The sequence below is a fragment of the Ammospiza nelsoni genome, chromosome 3 (genome assembly GCF_027579445.1).
Source record: "Ammospiza nelsoni isolate bAmmNel1 chromosome 3, bAmmNel1.pri, whole genome shotgun sequence".
Taxonomy (NCBI): domain Eukaryota; kingdom Metazoa; phylum Chordata; class Aves; order Passeriformes; family Passerellidae; genus Ammospiza; species Ammospiza nelsoni.
In genome coordinates this window covers 24,768,477-24,791,251 of record NC_080635.1, presented here as the reverse complement: position 1 = coordinate 24,791,251, position 22,775 = coordinate 24,768,477, and positions in this window count along the sequence as shown.

Here is a 22,775-nt window from a genome sequence, read left to right as displayed (position 1 = left end):
AAGTGGTACAAAATGTAAAGAGAAAATAAAAAGTGTCCAAAATAACCTCAACAACTGTCAAAGTGAGCAACTATCCCTCAATCAGGAAATGGGGGTTTTGTGTGCTCTGAGTTTTTGGTGTCTGTGCTGGTTTGTGCTTCAAGGGCTTGAGTTCACTTCCAAAAGAAGCAGAGGGATGCACCCACTTTTAACTGCTTCATAGTAGTGGGTACAACTGGGAGGACTAATACAAGGAAAGTAAACCCAGGAAAGTAGTATAACAAAATGCTCACTCCCCTCTACCTGGAGTGTTTGTGTAAGCACAGCCTAAAATCTCACCAAGCCACATTTTCAAAACGAAGCAATGAAGTTATTCTATTGACATTCAGACCATATCAAAAGAACTTTTTCTGCATTTTCATGAGGGTTTGTTTTTTAAAGGAAACATTAATGAAATGTATTGCAAACTTAAGGCCTGCTTCTGCTTGAACTTTTCTGTGAGCATGGATGTGTTCCAACACTGTGAAAGTAAATGGGAGGAGTATCACAGTGACAGGATGGGTCTGGGCCCACAGGAAAATCCAGCAAGTGCTGGCAAGCTGACAGGGCAGCTGTGCTTAGCAAGGTCATTTGTAACCACTCTGTGATGTGGGCAGCTGTGCAGTAGCTCTGCTGCAGAATCAGATCTATAAACCAGACATTATAAATATAGTGTACTGTTAGGCCACTGCTGGGAGAAGAGGGTTTTCTGGATTTGGTAATATATAACACTTAAAATGGCTGTGCGTTATTTCCCCAAACTGTAAAATTGTAAAATATATTATTTTAGAGTTTTTATCATATTTATTTAGAAGTATTATCACGTTTCCCGTGGTTTCCCATGGTTCTTCTTATGGTTTCTTATTGTAGCCATGATTCAGAGGAGCATTTAGAAGATGTACTTTAGTGCCTGCCTTTCCAGAGTGTTATTTAGACTTAGTTTTCAATGGGCTTTTTTTGCTAATTAGAGATGCAGATACAAATTAGGGTATATGGGCTTTTGTGTTTGACTTCAGGGGATGTTAAATGAGTTGCTTTGGCTAAACACTGAAATTTCAGTGTTTTCTTGTGAAGCGTTGAAAAGCAGGAATCAGTCCCAGATCAGATCCAGTTCTCCTGACTGCTTTTCATCCTTGGCTAAGCCTTTGAACAGCTTCTGTTGAACATACAAGGTTTGCTACCATCTCCAGCATGAACAGAGTTGGTTAATTTCTGAGTAGTTGTAGTATGAACAGTCTGGAAAATGAAATTCAGAAGTTAATATTCTTTTTGTGTTGACAGTCTGCTTACAAAAGCACAGCCTTGTGTGACGAAGTGGTGTTCCATAAAAGTAAGCACATACACTATGAACTGTGGTTGGCAACATTTAATAAATGCTGTGGTTTAGGCAAGGAACATATGTTTTGTGAGAGATTTTCCTTTAGTCCTAAATTAAATGATGCTGTTTCTTGTGGACTTTCAATAAGAAATACCCACAGGGTTAAAATTTTCTACCGTTTGCTGTCTTTTCCCCCCTCAATTTTCTCTGAAGAATGAGCTTCAGAGTGCCTAATTCTCACTTCCAGACAAATTAAGAAAGGAAACAAAAATGCCCTTTTTTATTACAGATATTTTTTAGCCCAACAAGTATTCATACAATAGAAGTATCAGCTCAGAGAATGCAGAAATTTGACCAAAATATCTGCTAAGAGGTAAGCAATAGTAATCAACTAGCACATTATCTGAAAAAGTCAATTATGTGTCCAGCCAGACTAACTATGTTAAAATGAGTGGCAGGAGAAGATGTCAAGACTTTTTTCTTTATGACCTCCATTGGTATGTGTTGATTTTTTTTGGCACTGCCCCAGCCCCAAGTGTATGCAGTTGAACAAGGGGAAAAGGCAGCAGATTTTATTGACTCATAATATGGCTTGCTGTAGTGTTCTGAGGGAAAACAAAAGGCTTATGTTAGCTATAAGGTACTGTAATATATATTTAACTGGTATAAATTATAAGGTTGTCTCTCCTTAAGAGTATAACATATAAGGTTGCTTCAGAGAGAGTCTGAAGTGAAAAATGATCAAAGCACAGTCCAAAGTAGACAAATTCATCAAACAGACCCAGTTATTAAAAGAACACAAGCTTGGATATGAATTATTTTCTCCTGCTCAGTTTGAACAAAGGTTGCTAACCATTCCCAGTCTGAGATGAAGGGTAATTTTGTACTGAAGACAAGCACCATGGCACATGATGGATTGCAAAATGGATCAGGTAACTTGATTCAGTTTTTCTCCTAGGTGCTCTTTCCAGCCAAGCTTTCTGAGGCCGGGAGGCATAATTTTCTATAAAAGTTGGGCTCCTTTTTACATAATATGCTGTGGATTTGTATAGGTCCAGATAACTTCCAGAAATCCCTATCTCTTTCTCTCTTCTGTCCTGAAACTTAGCTTTTGATGTCCTGAGCACCAGCAGAGCTTGAAACAGCAGATACACTGAATTGTCACAGTGCATGACAAGGTTTATGCACTGACAGGTCACTGTGTCAGGTCTGTCTTTGACACTGATCAAAATAGACAAATTTTCTGTCAGAGGGAAGTTGCAGCATCACTTCTGGGCTTTGATGGGTCTTTACAGTGCCTTCAGAAGGAAGCAGCCAAGGCTGAAGGCTGCAGTGGAGCTGCCACGTAACAAGCAGGATCTCGGTGTGTCAGGGACACGCTGCATGGGGACAATGGTGGTTACTCTGGGACGGGCAAAGGGCAGCTGACTCCATGAGACCAGACAGAAGCCCTTGGTTGTGTAATGATGACTCTGGGTATCAACACCTTAGATCCTTTGGAACCAAGTTAAAACCTATGTTACCTCTTCCAAGCACCAAGAAAACAGTACTTCTTAGGAAAAACTGTAATTTGTGCCATGCACTAATAAGTTTTAGATGGGAATTGATACTTAACCCAAGTAAAAGGGCCCAAACATAATCAGTTGAATAAAAATCTTTAAAGTTATACACATGACATGAAGTGCTGTAGAATTTGCCAAGTTATCTAAAATGCAGCTTAAATGGGTTATGAATACCTAGGGTGAAATTTTGGCTCACTAAAAAAAGTGGGAATTCTGCCATTGATCTCAACAAGGTTAGAATTTCTGTCTCTTTAGACTCCCTCCATTTATTTTCATTTTATTAGCCACTCTGCTTGCTGATTGCATGCATTTTTATTTTACATGGAGAGGTTGCATAAAGTCAGAATATAATATTTCACAATTGGCAAGACACCCTCCATCCTGCAACTGCAGTTGTAGTTGCCTGTGGGGAAGCAGCGAGTGGCTCAGGGCCAGCACACTGCAGCACTGAGGAGGAGTTTCAAGGCAAGCAGAGCAGCCATGGAGCAGAGAAGGAAAGGGGCCCCTGCCTTGCATTCTTCTGTGTGAGAGCCAGGAAGAAGCTGCAACCATCTGTACTCCTAGATGCTTCCTTTATGTAATCCACAATGTAAAACTGGCTGCTGCAGTGGTCATTCAGGCTTTATTCCCCCTTAGTGTTATCCAGTGTGGGCTGCCACTGTTTGAATATTCCTCCAGCCCACTCATTGCATGTGTTGACTGTGGAGCTAGAAAGCCACTCCTAAAGCTGAGAGTGAGGTGATCTGTGCTCCTTCTGCTGCCATCTTTTACAGGGGCGCTCCATGCACACTGTGTGAGGCTTTGCTGCTGACTGGGGAAGCACAGCTAATAGATGCACACAAAACTGCTTCTCTGGACAAAGCCCAGCCTTCTAACTTACTGGAGCAAGGCTCCATCTCTTCCTTCAGCAAATCTTCCAGCCTCATAATCCTTGTTTCTTTGTAAAGAAGAAAGAAGAAATCTTGTGAAAAATACACTCAGAATGTTTATGGCTCATGTTCCTCTGCTAGCTTCAGTTAACCATTTCAAGGAAGCTTTCTCTGAAGACAGAAGGCTTTCAGGGGCAGGCCAGCCCCTCAAAGGCTGTGCCTGGAATGCTTTGTGTGCCCCTTTGCTCAAAAATGCTTTGTGTGCCCCTTTGCTCACTCCAGCAGAGCTGCAGTCCTCAGTGGCGTTGCACTGTATCACATTATATTTGCAGTCCTTCTGGAATGCTTTTTTCTGTATACTTTATTCAGATTTTGGTCATATATTATCTGCCTTACAACTCGACGCCTATAAAAATTTATGAATTTGTATTAAAACCAATACTTGATTATGTCAGTGTTTATGAGGCTTCCCATGAGCCCTATATTCTTCAGTTGAATCTAGCTATAGCCCCTCATAATAATAATAAAACAGGCTATATTTCACCATTTTTCAGTTAACATGACTCACTGCTTGCAATTACAGTAGCTACCAGCTCACACTTCTGTTGACTTTAAGGATTTGCTGCCTTGTAAGGGTCTTTGCTGGTCTAAACACACATAGACATTTATTCAGTGGGCCTCCTTAAGTGGGCTAGAAATAGCTGTGGGTGCATTTTTCCCTTTTCAGAGAACAATGCCTAACTACATTTGTTCATGCAGAAGTGTGTAGTGACTCATAATGAATGTGTAATTGTGGGTTTATGCACTGATAATAAGAAAAAATTGACACCACTCGGGCCTTTGTGTTTGCAAATGCTCTGGATATGGAGACCAACTGAAAAAACAAAGAAAATAAACCAAATACACTTCTTCCTCCCACGGTAAGGCTCTTCTTATTTCCACCCTTTACTTGTCTGGATCAGCCTTAAGTACTTCATTCTGGGGCTTGATGCAGAATTTGTGTGGAGGGCCAGCTGCAGCAGTCATCTGCTTTTGCAAGGGAGCGGGTTTCACCTGAAGTTAACAGTTTAGAGTCTGCTTTTGGTATTTTGCAGTTCTTCTATCTCCATTAGCCAGTTTTTAAAGCCAAACCAATGTATACAGTAATCACAAAGACTAGTAAGGCTCCAGCATTTTAAACCAGACATCAGTGAGTGTGGGGGATTTATAAGCTTTGATACTAGCAATGGTAACATTCTACTTCTGCCAGGATAACAGCAAGCTGTACAACATACTAGCAGTAAAAGATTCTTGCATCCTAGGAACAATAAAGATGTTTTAAAAAGTGAATCAGGGAAATAACTCTCTATATAGATAATGATATACATAAAATATAAACTACACATCCATGTTTTCCTAATTCTGAATAACATAATTACTACAGGACTTGGAGGTACACAAATAGTATTTGCAAATCACAGGAGCAAATTTCTCTTAACCCCCATTTTTTACTTCCCATAACATAGCTATAATATTTCTGTAATATGAGAACTCCACAGGGGTAATTTTTGCTGGTTTGAAGGATGTGCTTGATAGAAGTTGGTTCCAGAAGTTACAGCTATACATAAATTTAAATGAATATGTAATATATACATAACTTTTAGCCAACAGTTATATAGCATTATAACATGTTTTATAGAGACATAAAGCTGTTATGATTCCTGAACTTTTTAGTTCCTTCTGTATCAGATTGTATCTCCAGGAAAAGAACAGATGACTTATGCTTAAGTTTAAATGATTCTGAAGTTATAAATTTAACAGATGTAGATAACACCACTACTACTCCCCAGAGATGTTTCTCATGTCTCAAAATACCTAGAATGACTTAATTGTCTCAAGATAGTTGATGTAAAAACAGTTCAGGATGATAGGCTGTACTTCTTCCTGGTCAAATTAAGTTCTACTTCGACAGAAAGCATTTATTGCATTCACAAACCTTGAGATTGTTGGCAACAGTAGTATGTTGCATTCTGGTAAGTCCTGCAGGACATACCTCCATAGCCTACATAAAAAACAGGGATTTAGAAAATGGATCAAAAGGGGAAAGAAATCAGTAATTTCTGTAAGCTCTAGTGCATTAGAGCAATCTTAAAACCCTCTTTTTTTATTTGTCTTGCCAAAAATGTGGGCAATAAAAGATCAGTGTTTTTCAAAATGAGTGCCTGAATCATATAAAAGTTGGGATATAGATGCACAAGAGCAATTAAAAATCATGTAGGTCAGGAGAAGGTTACACCTATTGCAGTAGAATAATTAGATGGTCTTGCTTTTTTATTCAAAGTAGGACTTGGAATCTGTAGATTCCATTTTAAAAGGATATTTTCTAAGTGTCAGATGGTCAGGATGTTGTAGTCAAACCTCTACTTTTAAGATTTCAGGAAAGGAGCTGAAGGCACATTTTCCTTACCTGCACAGCATTCTGACTACTGGGTACAGAATATTAAAAAAAAAAAAAAAAGCCAGGATTATTTATTTCTCTTCCTTATCCTTGCAAATATTATCAATTGTGAAATTTGTCTTTTACTTCAAAAGAAGTAAAGTTCCTCTGGTGAGGATATGGCAAAGCTGGTGGCACTCCCTCATACAGTTGTGTACATCAGAGCTAAAAAACAACTCACCCCAGCTTGTGCTCTCTTTCTTTGCTATTCTCCCTCCTACAGTTTAAGAGTTTCTGCATGGCTGTGCAAAGGCTTTAAGGGATATGTGGATGACTGTGCAAAGCTGAATTGCAGTCTAGAGATATAATTATCAAACACACAATTTATTTCATGAACATAAATCATGTTCCTTTATGGAGAGAAATAATCAAGTTAGTGTCATTAAATTCTATAAAATATAAGGAACTAATTTCAAGGTCAAGATACAAATGTCCTTCCTTTTAATTATTTTGCTATTACAGACTTCCTTTACTTTTATTGCACTGTAATTGTTAACTGGAGACAATTTTAATTTAAAATACGATCCTATTTCCCCAGACAAAAACTAGAAAATCACTGTTAGGCACAATGCTTCCTATTTGCCAGTAAGACCTTGTAACATCTCCACCTTGTGGTTGTTCATCTGACTGATGAGCTTAGGCTGCCACATCTCACACCATGGGTATTTCAGCTCAGGGACTCCAGGTTCTCTGAACATACATTTCATACATTGAGGAGTTCTACCAAAGTGATTCTTGCATTAGAAAAATACATAGATTTACATAATTTAGATTAAAAACAGTTCTTGTTTCATACTTTTTATCAGACATTGTTAAAATTTTGTATTTTAGACAACATCAATAATTAAATTCAGGGATAGGCAGCTACAGAAGCCATAAATGTATAGGGGAACTAAAACTGTTTAACTTGAAAATAAGTATTTCTTACATAAAAAATGCCATCAAATCAAATAAGACAACCCAAGGTCTGTGCCAAGAAGACAAATTTTTTTTTACTTATAAAAATATTTGCAGATATCCTATATTTGATGAAAAGAATGCAGATTACACACAATAATGCTCACTCTGTGGAATGGGAGAATGTTATTGTCCCTGTTTCACAAGGGGAAAGCCAGCTGAAGAGGGAACTTGTCCTTTCACAAAGTCACAGAAAGAGACAGTGATGGAAAAGAAGAGAAGCCCAGACTTTCTGTTTTATAGTTCACAGCTTTTTATGCTAGATCTTCCATCTCTCATCCTGATATGATTTATTAATAATATCAGGAAATTGTCTACTCAACTCTGAGAAACCTTAGGTCATGGGTATTAACTCAGCACTAATTGGAGAAGTTGAGCTGTGGATTTTTGTTAGGGTTTTTCTTTACATTTTATCTTTTTTTACTTGCAAATGTAAGACAAAGGTCCTTTGATATTTCTGGTATTTCCCCAGTCACAGTCAGCCAGAAAAAATACACTTTTGTGGTATTTTGTCTCTTCCTGCACACCCCAGAATTTTAAAATGCAAATCAGGCAAATAAGTGTAATTGTTTTATCCAGGCTTTCTAAAATGTCTCAAATTCTTCAGCTTGATATTCTAATTGAAGGTGTCCCAACCTCTTATTTCCGAGAAGGAGACTTCTTTTATTTTAGTTTTATTTTTTTCTGTCAGAGCTCATTTTTTCCCTGTCCTATTGTATATTTAGGCTAAGAACATTCAGTTTAGGAGGACTCGAAGGCTCAAATACATCTCTTCTAGTTCTAGGCACCACAGGTAGCAACAAAACTGCCTCTAGTCATAAACCTAGAAATGAGATTTTTTTTTCCTATCTGAATAGCCTTCCATAGGCATCAAAACTTGCATGGTGCAATTCTTGGTGTCAGCCTTGCAAAAGCATCAGTATGGGTAAAACTGTGGTTCAACACTTAAAAAGCTGATAACAAAAAAAAAAAAAAAAATAGGCAGAATTGAATTGTCCCAGTGAGTGTCTAAGATTTTGAATAGCTGAAAATGCTCACTAATAACAGTCCAAACTGGTCCAAAGTGTTATATGACATGGCACTCCATGGGTAAGAGACTGACAAGAGATGAGGTCTTGGAGAGTTTTTGTGAAGTTCAGAGATCCCCACAGATAAAAGCCTGACAGAGGAAAGGAAGAGGTTTTGACAACAACAGCAGGTGAATAACATGCATATGTAATCTGTGCTTCCTGAGCAGGAGGAGGAGTTTTGAGCTGGGGAAAGAAAAACTGGAAGGAGGAGCTGTGAGGATGGTGGTTGATGAGGAAAAGTGGTGAATGTGGCCAAAATGGAATGGACTAATCTAGCTAAATCTAACATCTTCAGTATAGGTGTCAACATCTGAACTGGTCAGCTCAGCCTCCCCAATGGGGCATTCTCAGTAGATCACTCAGAAAGGGCATATTCTTCACTCATAACTAAACTTTACTACTTCCTGTTTCTTTTTTACATTAATTCTTCCTATTTATTTTGCTAGTCTATTCTAAAAAAAAAAAAAAAATTAGAAAGATAGTATTTTTGAAAGAAAATATTTTTATTGCCTGCATGTGAACTAATCATGGACTTTATGGACAATAAAGAAGAAGAGGTACTCTGAGAGCATGGCTAATACCCTCATGAAATTGTAGTATAAAGTAAATATTTTTCTTTATTGACTACAAAATGAATTCAGAATGATAGCTACAATATCTGAAGAGTCTCAATTTCCAGAGGATCCAAATTATGGTCACTCTTCAGCAGCAGAGACCTAGAGCTTGCTGAAGAACTTCAGCCCCAGATGTGCAGTTGCCCTCACCCTGGCTGCCCTTGTCCCCAGGTGCCGGCTGCACAGCATGGTGTGAACCCAACTCTGCTGCCCAGAGCTGTCCAGACCATTTCAGTCTTCTTAAAGTTTAGGTACTGATGATAGGAGACTGAGCACCATGACACAGTTGGATTTCAGAAACAGAATGCCCCAAATAGAAAATGTGGTTCTGGTGTGTGTTCCTTCATGCTCAGCAAGGATTTGATCACCATGTGGTGGCTAATCCATAGCCAGCATGCTTTGCCAGCATGATTTCAGAATGCCACTGGATTAAATAACCACAGGGCTTTGAAGAGTACAGCTGCTGAGGGATGGGTGGGAAAACTTTGAAAACCTAAAAGAGTTTGGTCAAATAACATATTCAGATCCTTATTGGGAAATAATTGGTCTGGAAATCAAACTTCAGTGCCTCCTTGTCTCAGACGTTTGCAATACTGAAGTAAAACCACACCTTATAAACGTCTGATCTGCCGCAGTTCAGTGAGGCTCCAAAGACTTTTTGAAATGTTAAACTTCTCTGCATTTTTTCCAGGAGGGAAACTTTCACCCTGTTCTATTTGAAGAAGTCTGCCTGTGACTAATTAAAAGCAGCGTGTGGCACGCGTTGCGGCAGCGCCGTTGTTGCCAAGCCCCTCTTGGTGGTCCTGAAGACCACAGGCATTTGCCTGCTGTGGGCACGGGCTGGCCAGGGCTGGTGGCTGCAGTCCCACGAACAAGGACACTCTGGCAGCCCTGACTCAGGCAATGCTATCACTTTAGCCAGCTGGAGCCATGCCTGAGCAATTCCAAACAGGACAGATTCCTCAACCCAGGAAAAGCTCTGTGCAATAGCCTGTCACTCCCATTTCCACTTGATAATACTGGGATGAGGATAGTGTGTTAATCTGCTTCCACAGGGCAGAATAAAGTTCATGTTAGTGCCAAGTGTAGTTGCTTAGCCAAACCCTGCTCAAGTTTCACTCATCCTGTAGACTGAGAAATGCTTAGAATGGTCAAAACTTAAAATGTTTATTTTATCAGTGAAAGCATCTTAATTAGGTTTTAGGGGCTTGTGGGCTGTGTGCACATACACACAAAATTCTATTATGCAGTGAATGAGTTAAGGAAATAAGAAAAGTCAACTCTGTGGTGTGCAGGATGATCTGATGGAGAGTATAAAAGCATATAGCTCGTTCTCTGACTCTCTTCAACCATCTGTAAAGGAGCAACAACTGCATTTCCCTTCCAAGCTGCTCTGAGCTGCTGGTCACCCTCTGTAGTACAGCCCACAGTACTTATGGGCAGCAGTATTAACTGGGGGAGGGCAATACAGTGACTAAAATTTGAAAGCAGGCTGTTTCTCTGGAGTGGAAGGGAAAGGGAACAATTGCTAGCATGACATGTAACTGTGCTGATTATGGAGATTTAGATCTATTATCTCAGTTTTTACTGAAAGCCACTTCCTGCAGCAAAGAAAACACACTGCTTTTTTGATGTTTATCCTAAATTCATATGACTTCTGCTAGAATAGATATCTGGAAGTATTTAAGTGAACAGCTAAAGTTCAGATTTTGAAATTTAATGAAACAAGATTTTTATACTGATGATGCAAGGACTCTAGAAGAAAACAATGTCCCTTTTGTAATTAAGCAGAGCAGCTATTTATACTGTCGGCTGCATTCCAGTATGAAGTGCACTCATGGCATCAATTTAAAGGGCATATGTTGGAGGCAAACGCACAAAAGTGGTTTGGAAAGAGGCATGGAGTAAAAGTTTCTGAAGTGCCTAAGTCTCTTCAAGGAGTGAGACTTCAAGGACATTCATTTGATTTTGAAAGTTTTACTCAGGCTTACTAGAAACAACTTAAAATTGGCCATGATCCTCTTTAGCCGCAGAAAATTCCTTTTGGAATAGGTTTTATTCGAGTAACTCCAGATGTACTTGCCCTATTCCTGTGTTAGAAGGAGGTCCAATTTGATTTAAATAATTTACTTTGACTTTAACCACAGCAGTATTAAGTCCTGAGTCTTTTGTCAGTAGAAGACTCAGAAATTTCTTTACCTCTTTTAGTATGTTTAGTTTTCTTTCTTCTTGCAGCTTTTAGTTTCCATACTTGCTTCTCTTTAGACATGTAAGGTGCATTACTAAAAAAGCCTATCTTGCAATGAGCAAAACAACTTTTCTCTAACATTTCCAGTTTCCACCAGATAAAAAAGCCTAAGTCTGTACATTTTACTGCATAGCTGAAACCAAATTCTGCATGGAAACCTTTTATCAAGTACCTTATTTTTCTACACATTCCTGGAGGACCTGCAAAGGAGGAGCTTGTCAGCTAAATTGAAAACATACTAATAAAGTTAAAAAGTTAATGGGAGACATTTGCAATTTCCCAATAATTTTCCTAGTGACTTAAACTCGAAATAACTGTGTATACTTCTGCTACTGTTTTCCTTACATCTTTGTATCGAATGACAAGCAGAAGAATTAGTGCCGGATATCTACCATTTGTCGCGCACCTATCAAATTATAGTTTTCCTAGGCAAACTTACAGTTCAGGTGGCCAGATCTCTGTTTGTCTGGGAGGCTATTTTCAATTACTTTTAAGTAATAATGTGTGTTTTATAACTCAAACCACTTGTATAAATAGAGCTTAAAACCTTGTGACTGAGGCAATAAAATAGAAGCAAAGGTTTAGCTGTTGTAACCTACTAGGCAGTCCATTAAGGGCAGTGGCTGAAATATAATTCCAGACTCTGGGCCACTTTTATGTTAACTAGAAAATATAAAAATACCTTTTTTATCCCCCCCTCTAATTAGGATTGTTATTATCTTAGTTAAGAGCATCCAATGATTGCTGCTTCTTTCAATGAGCCTTAGCTGGTTATTTTGAACCAAGACATCTCCACGTGCCCTGCTAAAGGGTTTGGGCTGACAGTGTTCTTTGCCTTATATCTCCAGACTTGCAAAAAGGAGCCATTGAAAGATAAAATTTTCATTTAAGGATACACAAAAGAGTAAGTCTGGGGGGCTTTGTTAATCCTGTCTTACTTTTCTGTGTATCCTTTCCACTTCTCCATTTACTGTGATTAGACTATCATATCTGAATGTCACATGGCCAGTCTTGTATTTATACCAACTAATGCTGCACGTCACTGGCATCCTGACTAAAAGGTCAAGAGGTAAATAGTTTTGATGGACTGAGGAGCTATTTCAAGGCATAACTTTTGTTTTTCATTCCGTTCAGAATAACATTTTCTATTCAGGAACCCTATTTTATAAAATTGTGTATTTGATAAATCTTTTTAACCTCAGAAAACAAAAAAATAAAGTGATATCTTATTCCTTTCTTTTATCTGCCTTAAGCCTCCAAGAACATTCCTCTGCATTCTTGCCTCTGCTGATAACATCTTTTCTAGCTGCTAAAGAGCTGACAGCATATTACAGGGGTTGTGCAGCGCTGAACCCTTCTCATTTAGATTTGGCCTGAATGCCAAAAATGCTGACCTTTTCTGTATTTAATATGTCTCAGAAGAGGCATCTTTCCAAGTCTTAATGTAATCTACTGCTGAACCTTCTCATCCTCCTCCACTTCCCCTCCCTTTCAATCTTGCAGCATTCCTAATTCAGTGTATGGGATATAGACACCCTACATTGCCTAGTGTATCTTTTTACATATATCCAGGGAATTGAGAAATTCTTTTGAATTTCTTGAGGGTTGCTATATTTGTCAGAGTCTCTTATCAGTTTCTGATATCAGTCTCTGTTTATCTTTAGGATTTAATTGTCTGTTAGTGTGAGTCGCTCATTTCTTTCCCACACAACCATATTTTACCTGTAAAATTTTGCCCATGAGTTTTTTTTTTTGGAAGAATTCTTTTGACTGAGGACTTGATCTTTTCATAAATAATACAAACAGAAAAGTAAATGTAATTTAAATTTCTTACTTCACTCTGCTGTGAATGGGTACATCTAATAATACCAGCTCTCTTAGTTCTGCCAAGTCTATTTAAATATTTTTAATACAGGACCAATTAAAACAGACAGAAGTTTTTTTATGAAGTTTTATGATCTGGGCTGTTTCTGAAACACAGAGGACAGAGGTGATCCATGAAAAGGCAAACATTTTGAATAACTGCCTTTGGGTTTGCTCATATTTTGCAGTGGTACTGGTGATCATTTTAAGTTCCTTCCAGCTGAAGCAGTCTGTTCTATTCTATTCTATTCTATTCTATTCTATTCTATTCTATTCTATTCTATTCTATTCTATTCTATTCTATCCAATTCTCATTCCATTCCATAACATACTAATTTACTTGTGAAGCCTTTTTTTCCCAAGCTATGAAATCAAATTATCATAAAGTTATAGATTACTTTTGAAAAATGGCATGTAATATAGCAGATTTTGTAGATATTCTCTATTATTTAGCATGTGAGTTCAACTTTCTTCACAGTTACAGTATATTCACAATTATTTTGTTTCTCCCTTGAATGCTAAATTGACACCTCTTTTGAAAGCAGAATCTATTTTTTAGCTTAAAGAACAATTCCTATAATATTCCTTCAAAAATAGCAGTGGACAAGGTGGTATAATTGTTACAACTTTTATCCCACTGTCTTCTATCTGATGTGCCACCCATCCTGGGTACTGAGGAAAATGGTTTTGTAAGCCAACAAAAGAGAGCTCTGTCCTGGACCAAATGGTTTCCAAAAGCTGTACCCCATCAAAAAAGTAATGCCTTCAGATAGACTTTTCCTGCCATAAACATGCAGTTCTCAAACGTCAGCCCCATTAAAACTTGCTCTTTTGAGCCAAACCCAAACCATGTCATTGCTGGGAATGACTTTTAGGCAACCAGCACCAAGCCTGTTCTTGTTCTCCACAGGGTTGGGGAAAACTCCCCAATAAGGGCAATAACAAAGCCCCATAGGCAACCTGTGACAAGCAGATGTGCGCATATCATTTCTGATGAGAAGTCTTATGGTCCCTAGGGATGATTTCCTCATTCACTCATCAGATTCAACCCTACTGATGGAACAAGCAAATACAGTAGAATGGAAGGGATCTGCCCTTTTCTTTGTACTCAGAGCAAGTTTGTCCTATTAAATCCTTAAGAATAAGTTTCTTTTCAGGTGCAAAGACATTAAAGGGAAAAGACATCCCTTATTCTAAATTACTGTGTTATGCTTTAGCTTAAAATGTCAGACATTTAAGGCATTTCAAACTAGTTGAAAGTGGGAAAAGTAACACAGTAGAGCTTCACTCTTTCAACTTTTATTTTTGTTACCTATCTTACCTACCTATCATTACCTTTGCATATTTTTTTCTCTTCCCTGCCCTCATTTTCTTACTTCATCTATTTCCTTTCTTGTAATGCTGAATAAAAAAATCTCTTTCTGGCTAAGATGGAGTGATATCCCATGCCAGCCTTCTGCCAGCATTGCACCACTAAGGTTTATGACAGTGAGGGATAAACTTCCCAAAGAAGATTCCATTCCAATTTTTAAGACTCACAAAATTAATTTAGAAGATGAAGAATACAGCCTTGTATGTTCCACTGACAGTGGGCTACTTTAGGTCAGCAGTTCCCCTTAGAGAGACAGACAAGTATGTCTAAGAACATGTGGATTCAGAATTCATGTTGGGCATTACCAACTCATTTCAGGTGAACTTCTCTATCAGCTGGCATCAGGGTCTGGTCCTTATAAACACAGAGCAGGAATGAGAAAGGGAAAGCTCACTTCTAGCTATAAAGTCTACCTTTCTAATCCCACTATTCTTTCATGCTGGGCAGACACATTTCTTTGTATCGTGTTCATCACACGATTAAAACCTATGGAAAGCTTGTTGCAGTCCAAAGACACTAAAAAAAAGACAAAAAAAATTATTACCACTGTCTTTACATCAAAAAGTCAAGTCTTGTATCAGTTAAACTCTGATGCAACATTTGGATTCAATTACAGTAGGCCAAATTCTGCTCTCAGATACACAAGTCAGCTTGGGTAAGACTTGGCAAGGAGGGAACATTTTCAAATCTAATACAATGGTATTTTTATAATACCATGCCAAATAGGGCATAATATATTTTTAGAAACTTTCTCATTTATAATAATAAAATGCTCTTCAAGATGATTCATATTAAAAGAAACAATTATTTTGGCTTGCAGGACATATTTGTAGCTATGTGCAGACACTTATTTGGATGCAATTCAGCATCAAGTAAATTCAAAATATGGATATGTGCCAGTGACAGGAATAAAAAAAAAATCTCAACCAAGTGAGCTGTTACTCAGTAGCTTTTGCAGTTTCCTTTGCCTGCTAGCTCAGAGCTCCCTGTAGCTTCACAGAGGTGAAGAACTGGAAAAGACCTCTAGAGGTCATCTGGTCTATACTTCTGCAGAAGGATAAACTCAAACTTACAAGTGCAGAAATCTGTGAGTGATAGTTTAGTATCTATTGAAAACATTTTAAAATTGGAAAATCCATGCCCTCTCATGCTCTCCAGTATTTTTGCAGACAGACAAGATTTTTCTAATGGCTAATTTAACTGGATTTTGATTAAATTAGGATTTTTTTTATCCTCACTGTGGTCAGGATAAACAGGTGAGCATGTAGTATTCCTCATCGGAAAGTTGTCAGTTTGCAATCTTTCAGTTTCCTCTTTCAGAAGAGATGTGGTAGGCAGCCTTCAGTTTTTCTATCTCATTTACATGTATGCTAAACCCTCCCTATTTTGCTGTTCTGCTTGGGGTTCTTGCCCCAAATTGGGATAAGCTCCTCTACAAACCACCCAAGAGGGAAAGTTATTTCTCTTTTGATTGGAATGCCAAAAGCAGCAGCTCAGGTTGGACCAGCAGAGAGGACACTAACAATAATCACTATAATATGTTGCATGACTTTCTCAGTTCGCAGTAGCCTCTCACACTGACTCACATTTAAATCCAGAATCCACTATGAGTTGCCTGCATATTTTAAACTACTTCCTCCACTTATCAAGAGCTTTTGAATTCCAATTCAGACCTTCACAAGGGTTTGTGACACCTTTCAGATTATAATACTGAAGTTCTTTGTCCAAAACAATAACTCTTTTTAGAAAACTGGACTTGGGTAGATGCTGGTGCATTTCTATACATTCAAGAGTGAACAAGGGCTAATTGCTATTTAAAAGTAGGATTTCACTCTTCTACTCACCTCCAATCTGACAATTTCCCTATAATCTATTTCAATTTATTTAATACAGCATCAAAAGGTGTCCTAAGGATGGATTCATTCTAGGATTTTTTTCATAGACAGCTAAAATCAATTTATTTCTTTCCCTGGGTAGATGCATCATTTGCAAGGCAACATTTAAAAAGCTTTAAAGTTAAGGTTCACGCTCCTAAGAAATAACATTTCTAAATCAAAGCTATTACTGCATGTACTTTGTAAACTTAAATACAGGCAGCCTATTTGTTAGCATGGAAGAAAAATTATTACAGTTATTAACCTGCAAATGACTGGGGTAATATGTTATGTTATTCCAATCATTCTCTGGCAGGGAATGGGAATGGGAATGGTATTTTGGAATTTATTTGTAATGCAATTTACCATCTTTCTGTAAACCTGAAAAGCAGGGAGCACTCACTAGACTCTGGGCAGAAAAAGTAGTTCTGCCTCAGAATGTGTTATCTCCTCTCTCCCCCTCTGCTTTCTCACGTCATTCAGAACAAAAGAAGCATTTAAAGCCAAGTTTTAAGGCAAGCTGCTGCAGTATTATCCTGTGGAGAACATGGCTTGATGTAGCCCAGAAGGTCACAGAGCTACCAAGTCAGCAAATGGTCTCTGTTTGATACTACAATGCTTCTGTCTGAAGTTCTCTGACTTCTCCCTACCCCCTCCAGTTCATGCATTCAGCTTAAAATATATTGATGATGGTTAGGAGTTAAGGTTTGGGTTTGGCTTTCTTATGACTATCTAGCAGATTAATCTGCTGACGGGAGTGGATAAGATGGCCCTGAAGTTGTAAATGTAAGGAGATCCCCTTGTGTGGTGGGTATGCCCAGGGCATTTAATGTCCAAAATATTGGACATTAAAAATGTCCAATGTCCAAAAACATTGCATTTAATGTCCAAAATGCAAGCATGCCTTGCATTTTGGACACTAAATTAACTTTCCCAAACTTGTAGGCTTTGGGGACAGAAATCATCGCTGTGACTCATTTGGAGAAACCCCTAGCCTGTTTTGACTGCTTGTAATATAAAAAATAATCCCATGGGCAGATCACATTATCTGGAGCTAGAAATTTTCACAAGAAAGATTTGGTAAATGTCTCAAACTATAGAAGTGAACCAGATAAACAGATAAAAATGAGAGACAGACACAGTGCTTTTTATGCAAGTGGAATGTGTTTAGAGTACAAAAGAATATCAATTGAGCAAAAATGAATGGGATTCAGCAAGATTAATTTTTGATACCTTTCAGATTAGATAAGAGTAAATTATTAAATAAGAGCAATGGGGATACAGCATCCATGGATGTCATTTTAGAATAAATTCCATCTTAGGTTTTTGCATGTAAAAGAACTATACCCAGCAGCGATTATTATCAAAAGTGTAATTCAAGATAGTGAAGAACCACAAAAAAAACTAACAACAATAGCAAAAAAACCCCCAACAACAACCCCCCCCAAAAAAAACCCCACCAACCCCTCCCCAAAAAACCCCAACATGACAACATTTAATGAAAAACATTTTTAAATATGTGAAAAGATAATTTTCTTAAAAACACTGTATGTTCTTTACATATTTTATTACCTCTACACTATTTCAAGTATACCACTGGTGTGGATAAAAGACAGTCATCTCACTAAATTTATGTTGCCTTTTCTGTTTGAACTCAGCAGGTCTTTGCCATAAAGTGAAAGTTCTAAAAACCTTTTCTGCTTCTCCTGAAGAGAAAGAAAAGAGAACTTTATAGCTGGACCAAATCATACAATGTGGTTAGTATTCCCTGTCTCCCATGTGCTGTCATGTAGCCAACACAAACAAACATCCTGGGTCACTCAGAGGACATGGTATTTGTCACAATAACTCTATGATCTCAAGCAAACTGAGGTGGTTTTGTAGGATTCCTGATATGCAAACAGCCTGAAACAAAACATGCAGACAGTTTTCAGTTTATATATTGATATGTATAACACTGTTATGTGGGTTTGCTGCCACAGCTATCCCTCAAAGATTTGCAGAATGGAGGGAACAAGGGAACAAGGGAAAGTCCAGCTTGTTACCTGTCTTGATGTACTGGCTTTTGAAATAAGCAGTGGAAGGATCCTGGTAGCATGCAGGTTTTTAAGGGATTTCTGAGCTTTGTTGACTCCAGGGAGGTCACCAAGTCACCATTCCTGTAGCTTCTCTCCCTGCATCCTTGCCAGTGGTGCACACAGGCCAAGGGAAGGGCATAAGCATTGTGCCATGCTCTTCCCTGCTGCTTCTGCCCTGCCATCACGCTGTATGACTACATTCCCACAGTCAGCTCCTGGTGGGCACAGGCTGAGGGGGGAGGTACAGCCCAGCTGCAGCTTTCTCTGGATCTACCAATCTCAGAAAAAAAAAGGCCTCAAACCTGAAATCCAAAAGAAAGGATTTTTCCTGGAATATGGCTGTATTGATAACTCTGATATAAAAGCAGAGTCCTGGAGTTTTCCCCTGTGTTTGTGCTTTTCAAGGTCCCACAGGTTGTCTGTGGGGGTGTAATCCTGGTGATGCCTTGCTGGAGCCACTGGCTGGTGCGACTTGGCACTCATTGCTCAGGATAATACACCGAGGGCTCAGAACCTCAGGTTTAGAGTTACTCAATGAAAATGCTGCATGCTACAGCCTGCCAGTGTCTTGCATAATCCTAACAAATTCCAGCATTACTGCAGAAAGCTACGGGACATTTAACAATTTACTGGAAACTTTAGCCATTTTATCTATATCTATATATATGGCTTTGGTTGTCTATAAGTCATTTGGCAGTTCTTATAGGTAAGTTTACACTACCTAGAATTTTGCCTTGAAATTTAGCCTTGAATTTTAAAATTAAATCAAGGAGTAATTGAATTCCTAGAAGCACCAATCAAACAACATATTCTTTTTTCTTGTGTGTTTGCGTATGTTTGCACAGAAATACACTTATTAATAGCCAAAGGCCTAGAAAACTGGTTGGATAGAAAGCAATCCAATTATTACCTGTTTCTGGAGCTTCATCTCTCTCTGGAATAACATCTAGTCTAAGGGCTCATTCTTGGCTAATTATTACACAATACTTTCTATTGTACTGCTTTCATGGTGAGCAGATATCTCACCCATGAGTATCATCTAAAGATGAAGTATCAAAGAAACTTCCCTTCTTACCATTCAGGGTGTGTACTCAGTTATGTTAACCCTGTAGGAATAAAGTTTCAGGATTACAGTAGCAACATGGAAAGCTGAGCCATGAGACAATGGGGAAGGAGGAATCTGACCAAACTGTTTTCACGCGCTCACACTCTGTCACCCACGCGCTCACCAGACCGAGCTGTGCATGTTCACCTAATCCGGCCGGAGTGCAGGCACCAGCCCACACGCGGCCAGGTGGTCTGGCTGGGGCTCCTGTCAGTGACCCAGAGGACAAGAGACATCGGCTCCTGGGTCTTCAGGAGATTTAGTGGCCTTTAGATAGCAACCCAATCTACCAGCACAGCTTTCTGTAGTGACAGGCTGCAGAGATGCTGTACCTGCCACGCAGAGAGGCTGCATCACCACATGCACCCGTGGGGGGTTTGTGGTGACTGGCTGGGGGTTCCTGGGTCATTCTCAGCTTGTCTATGCATGGGAGGCTGTTCTCAATCAGACTCCCAGGATAACTGCTGCAATTAGGAAAAAAAATATATACTGGATACAAGCCTATAAATAGATACAAATGTGTAAATCAAGATATAAATCTGAAGTGAGTATGTTGGTGAGTCTGCATGTTTATATTGTTTTTATAACCTCACTCCTTACAGTTTTGGTACAGTTCTGTGTTTTGCCTGATGAGACCACAAGTGGATTTTGATTTCTAGGAGATATGCCAAACATCAGCAAAAGGCTCACTTTATCTTCTCTTTGCCATATGGGCCTTGAGAACTGATCTCATTTAGTATTCTTATCTGAGTTTGAAGTTCTTCAACTTCTGATTGATTCAATTATTCTTCTGAGCTTTAAATAACAATATTATGTAATGGAATCTTTGTCAGTTCCCAGAGAATGACCAAGAGAGCTCGACTTTTTGATTTTGTCGGTGTCTTTTGTTACTGTATTTTATTATTTGTTTGTTTGGGTTTTGTAGGAGGTTTCTGAGGTCTTTTTTTTGTTTGGTTTGGTGTTTTCAAGAGAAGCTTAGCTGGAAGTAAAAATCCCGCACTGAAAACCACATAGAGCTTCACACCCATCAATGTAACTTTAGACGCAACTTTGTCCTCACCAGAGGCCTGGCAGAGTTTGCAGGATGCCACCTCTAAGTGTGAGAGCCCCTAAACCACCGCATTCCTGCAGCCCTGCCCGGGAGCGCTTCGGTTCCAGCGCCGCCGGACGCGCCACTGCCGGCCCTGCACCATTAGATGGCAACAGCTGCCCGGCTAAACCCGGCTGGAGCTGGGAAAAACTCAATTTCCCCTCCCGGCCCCGCATCCTCTCTCTGCTTTGGGAGCGGAGAGCTGGCGAGCCTCTCCTCCCAGCGCCTGCCACCTCCATTCCGCGGGATAGCCAGCAACAAAACACGGGAGGCAGCCAACAGCCCCGCACTTCCCTCTGAAACAGGCTGAAAGTGGGTTTTTGCTTTACTGGAACACACATAATTTGAGTTTTGTTGCAGTATGAAGCAGCCTTTCAGCACATGGAAGCAACAAAAAGTAACAGCTTTGAGGTATCGAGTATGAATATTTCACTCATCAAGTAGTGGAAGTCATTAAATGTTGCATTAGATGATTTTTTTTTTCCTTGCATGACTTCAGATTAAAACCTCTACGCAGCATGAAGAAAATCCAGTTGGAAAGAACCAAATATATGTTAGTTATTCTTCTCCCATTCTGATTGTCAGATCAGCCACTCCAAAATCAGGGGGACGCTTCTCCATCCTGGTCCTAAAGACACAAAGGTTCCATAACCTCCAGAGTGGACTGGGTCTTCCCCATGCCAGTGACTTAAGTAGCTCTTGGAAAAACATTTCTCAAAGAAAGGTCAAGATTTGAAGAATAAACGTGCAACCACCTCTGAGTTTCCAATGTCAGCTGCTCTGGTTCTTCAAAACTGCAGAATCACAAAATATTCTAAGTTGGAAGAGCCCCATAATGACTCTCAAAGTCTAACTCCTGGCCCTGAACACCCTGGCCCAAGAATCATACCATGTGGCTGAGAGCATTGTCCAAACACCTTCTGAGCTTTGTCAGGTGCTGCTCTGGGAGAAGTGTGCCAGTGCTCAAACACCTTCTGGGGGAAGAACCTTTTCCTGATACCCAACCTAAACCTACCCCTACACAGCTTCAGGCCACTCCCTGGGTCCTGTCACTGGGCACCACAGACAAGAGATCAGTGTCTGCTCCTCCTCTTCCCCTCACAATATCTTGGTTTGCAGTAGCAAGATATGCACATGTGTACAGTGAATAAGCATTTTAAGCCTATATTTTATTATTAACAGGTTTTTCCCCATTGTGGCTACTGCTTTCCCCTTCAATCCCTGGAAAGAGTGAACATTAGAATGTCAGAAGTTCTGCATTTTTGGTGCTTAGGAACTATTTTTGCCTTTCACGTGCTATAATTTATTCATCTTCACTTTCAGTGTTGCTGGGTAATTATCCTCTCTCTTTTCAGTGTTTTCCCCCATTCCCATGCTCTTGTTTCAAGGCTGTACTTGAACTTCATTCCTTTAATGCTCAGAGACATTTTGCTGCTCTTGAGTAAAAAACAGTGTTTGTACTAGCAAGCATTGCCTGTCACTTCTAAGATTTTCTGAAGCATTGGGATGTTTTTGAAATTATTATCCACAGCCCTTCCACTTGGAAAAGGGTAAATTATTCACCCGATCTTACAAAATCTTTTAAATAATCACACAGAAGTGCCAAATTGCAGAATTAAGTGATTGCACAATATGTATTTGCTTACTACTGTTGACGCAGAAATTCAGGGCTTCCTGTGGAGGAAGTGCTTTTTATGACAATTTTTATTACATGGTGTTACACCTTCAGTCCTTCCTCTTTAAACCTTTTCTTAGACCCAAGGAGGCCAAGCAGAGAGCTGATGGTATAAATCCCACTTTAATCATCAGGATCTGGCTATGTATTTCAGCTGACTTCATGCTTGGGTTAGCTTTGATTCTTTGTGTATGATATTTGGCTGTACCACCTGGATTTTGGATTTACCAGCTAGCTTCTGCAGCACGGTCACCCACCCCAAAAGAGAAACATAACAATGACAGAAATAGTAGACTGGGCCAAGAAGAGGCCCCAGATGTGATGTAAATATTTCGTTTCAGTCACAGCAAGAAGGGCAACAGGAAAGTGCATTTGAGAATTTGTAAGTAATACTGCTTGCCCCTGAGCGACATAATAACTTTATAAAAGTTAATCATTAGGTCCATTCTAATTAATAATAAACATTCAGTTAAGCATTTTCTTTTCATTTAAAATGGTGCTTGCATTCCCAAGTAAAATAATGTACTTCTTTGAATGTATTCCACAACATTTCAGCAGCCTTTCATAAAACTGGCCTTGCTGCCAT